Source organism: Gymnoscopelus microlampas (assembly GCF_963454915.1).
Source record: "Gymnoscopelus microlampas genome assembly, chromosome: 12".
Lineage (NCBI taxonomy): Eukaryota > Metazoa > Chordata > Actinopteri > Myctophiformes > Myctophidae > Gymnoscopelus > Gymnoscopelus microlampas.
Window position 1 is genome coordinate 8,899,055 of NC_139949.1, and position 11,479 is coordinate 8,910,533.

Consider the following 11,479-nt stretch of genomic DNA (forward strand, 5'->3'; position numbering starts at 1 on the left):
TTGATTGATGTACTTTATTTAGTAAGACATGAGAACAACAGTACATGGAAGTACAAATTCACAATACGAGGTCTACTAAACTGGAAGACTCATAAAAGCACTAAGCTTGTGAGCTTGTAGATCGGCTATTTTCACAATTTTTAAATCGTTTTTATGAGATCATTTTTAAGAAAGGAACGGTTTTGGACTCGGAAGGTTTCCGCCCGACAACAACGATGTAAAAGAAATTAGAGGAGAGGCGAGCGGCAGAGAGAGAAAAAGAGAGGGTGGGGGGGGCAAAAGAAAGCCATGTGTGGGTTTCACTCCATTAATTCACACGTGAGGGAAGTGAAGGCGTAGAGCGCGGAGGCACATAAACAATTATAATGATGGAGGATTTTTAAACACGCATCTCCTCCAGAGATGTGACTTGATCTTTCTAATGGAACATCTCACAGGGATGAGACGCATGCATGTGAGAAAGAACTCCTTCACCTACACACGTGCACATCGTCATTTTTGGGACAGCGATTTCATAAAATGGCATTCTTAAAAATGTTGGGGGACATTTTCACCGTAAGCCTGAAGCCGAAAAATCCCCTATTCTTAGATGTGTGTGACATATAAAGTTTAAACCATTGGTTCTCAAAGTGGGGTTCGGGGACCCCCAGGGGTCTTTAGAGGGGTACCAGGCAACAGGGGGTTCCCAGCTAAATTAGTTAATATAGCGCCACAATCATTTTAACCACTTTAACCATATTTTATACTTTGGCTGTATTCTTTGAGTGCCGTGCTATGAGCTTGTAGATCTGCTATTTTTGAAAAATCGTGAAAACTTTCTTTCTTTGAAATATAAAAAAATGGTGTAACTCAAATCTTTGCTTCTGCGGGTCCCTGGAACAAAATATTGTGAGATGGGGGTCCGCGGCCAAACACATATCATTTTCGGGGTCCTTGACATGAAAAAGTTTGAGAACCTCTGGTTTATACTATGGAAAACTATAACCCGAACCCCAAACCTGCACGACACTAGCGCGCAACTAAGTATACCAGGCATAACTCTAGCTCTAATCCCGAAACCTGACTTCTAAATGCCTAACTTTTTCTGATAGTGAACCTATGTCAAAACCCAGGAAAATGGTCTTCACAATGTCTATTTCTCAAATTCTACTATACTTGAGGGGGCATTTGGTCCTCGGAAGTATGGTAATGCAAGCTTGAGTGTGCGAGAGCACACACACACACACACACACACGCACGCACGCACTTGCGCGCGTGCGCGCACACACACACACACACACACACACACACACACACACACACACACACACACACACACACACACACACACACACACACACACACACACACACACGCACACACGGAACACACACACACTTTCTAAGGTGCGGAGAGAGAACAAACAAACGCTAATAGGTAGATAATACCCTCATTAAATTCTCTAAAGCCGCCATTATTCCAACAGTTGATGTTAAACGGAGCTTTGAGATTGCGATGAAAGACATTTAAAACGTCAACAGTTGCTGGATTAATGCTGGGTTTAGAACATTTAATGAAGTGTGTGGGTCCTATAGAGCGTGCCAAAAATCCTGAAGGGGGCGTCAACAAGTGTCTTTTGGTAGCAGCGGACATCTTTGAGGGGTAGAAACCAGGTTGACTTAACATTGCCCAAAACAAACATGTCTGCGCTACTATGCCACGCCCCCCCGTGGTGACGATGCGTTGGCACTCTCTATAATATTCTGTTCATGTATCCTTTAGGCCAAAAGGAAGTTTGGCTAGTTATGTTTTCTCAACAAAGTAATCATGATTACAAAAAAATGTCTTCTTCAAGGGACACTGAAGTCTAAAGGAAGACAAACAAAACAAGACACAGATACAGTAAATAGAGTAAAACTATATTTTTTTTTCATTCAGAATTTTTACATTTTAATCCCAGCATCCATATATCTGGGGAAACATTAGGCAAAAATAGCCGATCTACAAGCACAAAACGTGTTGTGAGCCTGTAGATCAGCCTGTGGATCAGTGACCGAAAATCGAGTGTGTCACGGTCCGCTCCGCGGGCTGTGGACTCATTGCCCTTATATGGTCGTGGACACTTTAGGCCTGTTCTTTAGGCCTGTCACGGTCCGCTCCTCGGGCCGCGGACTCTGACTTTATTATTTAGACCTTCCTGCCCTTATAAGGTCTTGAACTTATTAGGCCTTTATTCTGTTCTCTATCTAGACTTGTTATTCTGTTACTCTGTTGTTGTTGCCCTGCTTTTATTCTGTACCTTATTTTGTAGTATGGTTTCCTGTTGTGCCTAGTACTGTTACCTGTCTTGTCTCACCTCCCTGTTGATTAGTCATGTTCTCCTCCTGTGTCCTCTTAGTCCCTCAGCCTATCCCAGTGTTGATTGTCGGTTGTGTTCACCTGTGTCTAGTTAGTCCTTGTGTATTTATACCTCCCTGTTCCAAGTGTTTGGTTGCTAGTTCATTGTTAAACTGCTATGTGTGATCCTGTCTAGAGTTCAGCACTTACTTTGTTTCCCTGTCTTTTGAGTTATTAAACCCTTTAATCTAATCTATTCTGCCTCCGTCTCTCCTGCACTTGGGTCCTACAATCTGCCCTGACTCAAACCGTGACAGAGTGAAACTCAAACTCATAACTTCATTAGACCAGTGGTTTTCAACCAGTGGTCCGGGGACCACCAGTGGTCCTTGAGTGAGTACCAGGGGGTCCCCAGCAAAATTAGTATATATAATAGCATCACAATCATTTTAACGACTTAGCTTTGGCTATTCAAAAATAGCAGATCTACAAGCTCGTAGCGCGGCACAGAGTGCCGCGCTATGAGCTTGTAGATCTGCTATTTTTGAAAAACCTTGAAAAAGTGTGCATATCTTTGAATGTTTATATTTTTTAAAGCGAAAATTAACTGATATCTTTGCTTCTCGGGGTTCCTGGCACAAAACATTTTCAAATGGGGGTCTGCCGCCAAATGTATATCAATGTAGGGGTCCTTGGCATGAAAAAGGTTGAAAACCACTGCATTAGACAATGCACTTCAGTGGGTCCTCAGCAATACGCCTGTCAAGTGTGAGATAATGCTTCTTGAGATATGTTATAAGGAGAGTCATTTGGTGTAGAGTGAAAACGGGAGTGGACCAAGAGAAGAGCCCTGGGGGATTTAAGTGGTTAATTCATGTTAATTTGTGTGCGTGTGAGAGAGATCAGATATAAAAGATGATCTCACCTACAACAGCTGGGTTGAACAGCATGTCCAGCTATTTGCCCTTCAATTAGTTACACAAACACGCACGCACGCACGCACGCACAGAGTGCTCTTATGGAAACACAGGGACATGTAAGTCCCCGTTAAACGTTCTGATGTCTGAAATGGTTGTCCGAAAATGCTGATGTCCTCATGTCCTCACAAACATTGTCGTGTGTGTGTGTGTGTGTGCGCGCGCGCACGTGCGTGCGTGTGTGCGTGTGTGTGTGAGTCTTAACTGTGGTATTTCCGATGCCGAGCGACAGGAAGCGTCTCACCGTAGAACTGCCTGTCCCTGAGTGTGCACACACACACACACACACCCTGTCCCTACCACACACACTGTGTGTGTTTGCGTGCATGTGTGTGCGCGCAACCTCGCTGCAACTGAATGAGTGTTAAAAAGGGGAAAACTGACTTTAAACTTGATCTTTTGTCCAATCAAAAGTGTTGCTTGTGCAGAAGAGGTGTTTATTTGGGTCTGCACAGCAAGGAAACCATCAGGGTTCTGTTTTTGTTGAGACAATCTGTATAATTTTGTTGTGTGAGTGGGTTCTCAAACTTCTTAATTTCAAGGACCCCCATAACTCTTGAGAGTGTACAAATGCGGGTCTATTTGGTACCATTTGTACACTCTCAGAGTTACAGACATGTAAGGGTCCATTTGGAACCCCCTCAAGGTCCCAGGACCCTACTTTGGCAACCACTGCCCTAAAACTTTGACCTATAGGAAGTTATTGTTCTTTGTACATCAGTAGGAGAGGAGAGGAGAGGAGAGGAGAGGAGTCAGTGTGAGGGAAGTGTGTGAAACTCATTAGAGGGTGTAAAATGTAATGCGCCGCAGGCTGTTGACTGTTTGTGCGGGCAGCAGAGTCACCTCTCACCTCCAACCAAACACTGGCGTCTATAAATAGTTTGAATACAAAAACATCCACTAAACAGCGTATGCTAATAGCTGATATGTTTTTCCTTTTGTTCCGTTTTTTTTCTAGCAAACTGTGTCAGGTCGGGGTGGGGGGGGGGGGGGGGGGAGAAAAACAGGGCCTCGTTTATCAAGCGCCGCGTATGAATTAAATATCTCGCCGTTCCTCTCGCGACCGGCGCTTTCACTCGGAAATCAGAATCTTGTTTTATTGAGGTTGTCGGGAATCTGGACTCATTGTGATGGAAATTCACGAGAAGCCCGGGACCACACACACACACACACACACACACACACACACATAGAACTGTTGGTGCTAATCTCGACTTAGTCATTGTCATTGTCACTTTGCTATCTTGTCCCGTGGCGTCCTGTCTGTGCCACCAACCCACCCGCTGGTCTGGGGAGGGATGGAGAGACAAAGCGTGTCTCCTCCGATACACATGGAGGCACCGGCAAGGTTAGCAGAAGTTTGATTTAGTCTCTTGGATAACACACAAACACACAAACAAACAAACAAACAAACAAACAAAACATTTTGATGGAGGGAAGCTGGGCTGGGAAGGTGATATCGCTGCACGTAATCCTACGGGTTGGGGCGGCACCTGTCAGCAGGGAGTGTTGGGCGGGAGGAGTAGGACGAAGGATGTCCTCCCATTGGGGGTTCCTCACTGGCAGGTGAGTGAGTAGGATACAACAGCAGTGACATGCAACAACAACAAAAAAGAATAAAAACAATTGTGTGTGGAGGAATGAATTGGCATAACGACGAAATTCGGGAGAAAAAGGGATCAAATGCTGCTTTGCCTGCTTCATCGTCCCAATCTGTCACACACTGCTCATTCATTCCTTCATCACATCCAGTCTCGACTATTGCACTAGCTTCATTATAGGACGGATGCCACCGCCAAAGTCCTCAAGAAACTACAGTCAGTACAAAACTCTGGGAGGCATGCGTTAATCCGACAGACCTTTTCTCCGACTATGTGGCATCCGCGTGCGGTTAGGGTTAGGGTGCGGGTTTGGTTCGGGTTTACTGTTTAATGTCGGAGCACTGCGCTGTCGGAGGAATGCGCTGTCGGACCAACGTATTGCACCCCAAAACTCTGCTGCCCGGCCTGCTCACCAGAACCCCATCTAGAGCATACATGGGCAACTGGCGGCCCGGGGGCCACATGGGGCCCCCACCTTCACTTAATGCGGCCCGCAGGTCAATATCAGAATACTGATATATTATTCATTTCAGCTGTTACAATTCCAAACATGCAAACATGACCCGCTTTAATTACTTCAGTCTATATTAGTAGCTTAACAATCTCGGAACCCAGAGACACACTGAAAAAGAAAAACAGCGACCTCTGCTGTTCTTCCTCCTGAGTGTGACTCTGGGACAATGGCGACGCAGCACATGTGCGCAAGGAAACGGGGTTTAAGTCTGCCTTCACCGCTCCACTTCCGGTGGTGAGCTTGCGTTTTCATTCCGACTAGATAACATTTCTACACGGAACACTAACACCACTTCTCCCAGAGGGGTGCAATACGTTAGTCCGACAGCGCATTCCTCCGACAGCGCAGTGCTCCGACATTAAACAGTAAACCCGAACCAAACCCGCACCCTAACCCTAACCGCACGCGGATGCCACATAGTCGGAGAAAAGGTCTGTCGGATTAACGCATGCCTCCCCTCCCAGAGAACATGGATGGTTTTGGTTATAAGCCCACTTGTTTCTATGATGAAAGAGTAAGTTCAAATGTGAATATCTTTCCGTGGTTGTCTGCTCCGCGGACGCTATTGTTAAATTAGTTTCGGTTTAAGTTTCGAGTCGGGAAGGATAACGGACACGTGAATCCCGCCCACTACATTTGATTGGATAAAGCGCGGCCTCTGAAGCCACGCCCACTCCCACACAGTGTGTACACGTTCTGACGAACCTTCAAGACAGATTCCAACGCAGTGCAGAATCTGTTCTTGAGAGATTAGTAGCTTAATGACTAGTATTTAAATTATAAGGTGTTTTTATGTCCAATGTATTTGTATTTAAGTTCATAAAGTTAACATAAGTATAACTAAATGCATTTGAAATTAAATAAAAATGTTACTTTTCAGGATACCAATTAAAAAATAGCAACAAAAAAATCTGGATTCCAATTCAAAAATAGCAAAAATAGCAGATCTACAAGCTCAAAACGCGTGGCAGCGCGACGCGTTTTGAGCTTGTAGATCGGCTATTTTTGCTAATTTTGTGTGACACAGTGTGGCTCTCTGGAGTGAGTGTGGAAATAATAGTGGCCCTCTCCATCATCTAAGTTGCCCACCCTTGATCTAGAGTCCACATCACATCAGTCCTCCCTGGACTTCACTGACTCCCAGTCAAACACAGAATAGATTTCAAGATACTGCTCACCACCTACAAGGCCCTCAACAACCAAGCTCCCCCCTACTGTACCTCTCTGACCTCCCATTCAGCGCCACGTACCCTCCCGCTCCCTCAGGTGTGGTGCTGCCAGCCTCCTGGTGGTCCCCAAGACAAAGCAATGAACCCCGGGTGACAGGGCCTTCTCAGTTACAGACCCCTCACTATGGAACTCCCAGTTCACATCACCCTCGCCTCATTGCAAGGTAGGATAAAAAGTTGAATAATGCAACACAATATTTCATAGAATACATGTAGGGAGGGTCCGTTCTTTTTGTCTCTCTCTCTCTCGGCTAAGGGGTCCTTGGCCTGAAACATGTTGAATACCCCTGCTCTAAAAGTTTCTATTCACCTGTTTCCTAGGCTGTGTGGGCATCACTTCCTGTCGATTTCATTGGATATCATTGGTCCTCTGACCAGTTTCATTGAATTTCATTGGATCAAATCGACAGGAAGTGATGCACACACAGCCTAGGAAACAGGTGAATAATTACCGGTGCCAGGCAACGAGAATAGCAGATCTGCAAGCGTCGTAGCGTGACGCTTATTGTGAGCTTGAAGATCTGCTATTTTTAGTTTGCGGCACCAAGGATAAATCAGGCATAACCCCCTAATGTGGCTGGTAAAGTCAAACCCAAAGGTAATAATAGATATACATTTTCTTTTTACCAGGTGCTCGAAGAGCGCCGGGTCTACAGACACGCTGGGACATAGTCCGACACCTAAGTGACACCTAAGTGTCATTGGCTGTCCTGGCTGTCCTTCACTCCTTTAAGCCAATGGCGACACGAATGGGGAGACGGCCCGCCCCCCGCAGTAACCCTTCTCCGCTCCGCTCATTCACACTACAACAGTTGTTGCAGACAGTGCAAGTTTTACTGCAGCCTCAGGCATGAGGGTTAGCCTAAATGCTAGCGTGCTTCATTAGACCTAGTTTGGCTATTAAGTTATTATTTGGCCATGTTCACACTGACTTCAATCTTCGCTATTGTTGGGAAGACCCGTGTGGTGTCAAAATAATTTGCCACCACTTATATAAAAAAAACATTATAGCGTTTAGCGTCGCAGATGGAGAGAGAAACAAGCAATCCGAAAAACAAGTAATCAGGTCTATGAAAATACACACACACACACACACACACACACACACACACACACACACACACACACACACAGAGCACCTGGTAGAATATGACTTTTCAAGTCATTTCTTTCTTGTTTTCTTTTTTTTTACGATTAAAGAGTATTTTAACTGGTGAAACTAGTATCTTCCATGAATGCTAATAGTCTATTTCATAGAAGCAAAATGTTAAATCCTCAATCTGGCCATTTTTGGAACTAGTTGGCGGCATGTAGAACAGCATGGAACTTAGAATGATAAACCCAAAACATCATAATTTCATATATTGTGCAAGGGTTTAGGAAATACAGCCCTAGTGTGTGTGGGGGGGGTCATTTCATGCTGTTTCACAAATCACAGATTCGGGACTTGGCCTATAACAAAACTTTTCTTTCTTGTGTTTTCCTTTATTCCATGCTGCAAGGACCTTCACCAGGAGACTACATGCGGAGCGTGGCTGTCGCCTACGAAACCTTGTAAGTTCAAAACAGTTCCTTTTTGTATTATTACATTGAAAAAATATTTAAAAGTAGTGAAAGTAGCCGATCTACAAGCTCACAACGTGTCGCGATGCGACACGTTGTGAGCTTGTAGATCGGCTACTTTCACTACTTTTGTGTGACCCTCATGCATGATGAAGTAGGGCATGCATTTACAAAAAAACAACAACAACCAAAAACATAAAATGTTGAAATATGCAGATACAAGGTTTCTGCCAAACAGCGACCTCATGTTATCTCCCCCTGTTCCACCTCTTGCTGAATGACGATGCCACACGGGGACATTTACTCAAGCACGGTACTTGAGTACAAGTTTGAAGTACATTTACTTTACCTGACTATGTCCCAAGTAAATTCCAATCCTAAACAAGTCGAGTCTCAAGTCCACACCTCTGCTAAAATGTACGTTTTACTTCACTACAATTATCTGGCAGGTTTAGTTAAAGTTACTTTGCAGATTTAGATTATTATTACAAAACAAACATTCACCATTTAAGCTATCTTTGCTCTTTGTCTATTTAAAAGTAACCAATCTACAAGCTCACAACTTCACAAAATGATGGCGTTCATTTCTCACTACACATAAACCCATATACAGATGTGCCATTCCAGAACTTCACAGGCCCTGCCATTGGCAATCCATGGGCAAATCAGTGGGAAAACCAAACCTTTTCATGTAGAAAGTGGGACATTTTCCAGGTGCGAAATGGTGGTAGGTGTGAAATCTAATCAGGTGTGAATAGGTGGGAAAACTGTGGCTTTTCAGGGGACTTTGAGGGAAAGATCAGGGAAGTGTAAAGTTCTGAAGTGGCACATCTGTAACTGCCAGGGCCCGGGGACCCCCAGGGGTCCTTGGGGGGTTCCAGGGGGTCCCCAGCAAAAGTGGTTAATATAGCATCATTTTAATCATTTTATCATTTTAAAAATAGCAGATCTACAAGCTCACAGCGCGGCAAGAAGTGACTCGCTGCAAGCTTAAGCTTGTACATCTGCTATTTTTGGAAAAAAATAAAACATTCGAAAGATTTGGATAATTTCGCTTTTTTTTTTACACAAATCTTCTCTTCTCACAATATTTTCAGATAGGGGTCCGCGGACACATACATATCAATTTCGGGGGTCCTTGACATGAAAACCCACTGCAGTAGAGAGGGCTGACTATCAAGTGATGTCGCCCAGCTCGGGGGTCAGAATCAAACTGTAGAAGGCCCCTCCCACCCAACCTGACTGACAGCTGATCTATAAATAAACATTGAGGTGGAAGTGGAAACCTGGCTCTGTGTTGACCTGCGTTCCCCAAACACAGCTCTGTTTGCCTGGCAGTGAGCGAGCTGTTCCCATCAGGAGATCACACACACACACACACACACACACACACACACACACACCGCCACTGATGAATCACACGCACACACAGGCACGCACGCACACACGCACGGACACACACACACACACACACACACACACACACACGTTTCTACTACTATACTTGCGAGCACATCAACATTTTCGGACGCCGTTGACAATAGCAGAACATAGCTGATCTACAAGCTGCAACGCTTTGTGCGCTTGTAGATTCATTCATTGAATCTATTAATATCTGGTGAACTAATGCTGTGTATTTCCATGTCCAATTCAGTAGGACCTGCCACGCAACGGACCGTACGCTTGCCAGCAACCTCCTACCAAGTCCGACTGAGTCCCCATCGGCTCAATGTGTGAATGGACCGGGTCATTGTGCGGCGAATTCACACTATGCATGGGACTGGGACAAAACCAGCTGAATTCACACTATGGGACTGGGACAAAACCAGAGGAAAGCTAACTTGCCAAGGAAAGACTCACAGAGGAGCTTGGAATATTGAAATGCACTACATAGTTCTAAAAAGGAAAAGACAGCACTTGAAGCAGTTCATTCATTTGACAGTTTTTACTATTGATAAGAGAGTTGGGTAAAGCTTTTGGATATTCACTGAAAAAAGTGTCTGTGAGCAAGACGAAGCGAAACATTAAAAAACAAACGACACGTCTGTCCCGCATGTGAGGTACTGGAGTGTGGCGGAAGTACTGCCCCATGGAAGTTCTTTGGAGGCTTTACAGTTCTGTTTTCTCAGTGCATGACACCCGTGTTGTGGTTGGTCAAAAAAGACAGTTCAAGTACATACGACGGAAGACACGCTCTGCATTAAAAGGATAGTTCAACCCCAAAATGACTTTTGCTCTATCGATTAGTCACCTCATGGAGACTTGAATTCATGGATGTTTTTTATTGGATGGATATTCCTAAGTCAATCATTTGATGACCGGCAGCGGTTCCGGTAGGAGACACAAAGAGTCTCCTTTGTGTCTCCTACCGGAACCGCTGCCTATACCGGTCCGCTGGTCATCAAATGATTGGCTTAGGAATGCCAATACAAAACGAAAAAAATATCCATGAATTCAAGTCTGCATGGGGTGACTAATCGATAGGAAAAAAAAACATTTTGGGGGTGAACTATCCCTTTAAGTCGTAACCAGCCTTTTGTCCTCGGAGATGAGAATAGGCTGGGAACAAAGGCTAGCTACAACCTCATTTTAATTTCAGGTGGCTTTCCTACACGCTCTACACACCTAAACCATTGGTTCGGGGACGAACAGGGGTCCAAATGCACTCTTACGGGTCTGCAACTCTGAGCGTGTACAAATTAGGGGTGTCACGATTCACTTACCTCACGATTCGATTCAAAATCGATTCCTAGGGTGCCGATTCGATTAAAATTTCGATTCTGCGATTAATTGATATTCGATTCGATTCTGCGATTTATTGCGATTTTCTAGGGTGCCGATTCGATTAAAATTGCGATTCTGCGATTAATTGATATTCGATCATGCGATTTATTGCGATTTTCTACCCCAAATCACTTTGCTTTAATTATACTAGAACATTTTAATATAATATAAACCATGAAAAGTTGAATCATACACTTCAATGCAGCCAGATCATGTCAGTCAGTCTTTCTGACATTGATTTCAGACAAAGTGCCAGTGAAAAAGGTACTAACTTATAAAAAAAAAAAAAAAAAAAAAATGTTTTAATAAAAAATCGATTTTAATATTTTGATTCGATTTTTAAAATCGTGGCATTAAGAATCGCGATTTATTCATGAATCGATTTTTTTTGACAGGCCTAGTACAAATGGAACCAAATGGACGCCATTTGTACACGTTAAGTTAAATTAACACTGAGGATTTTACAACGCTAGCTTAGGGTCCCCGAAATAAATT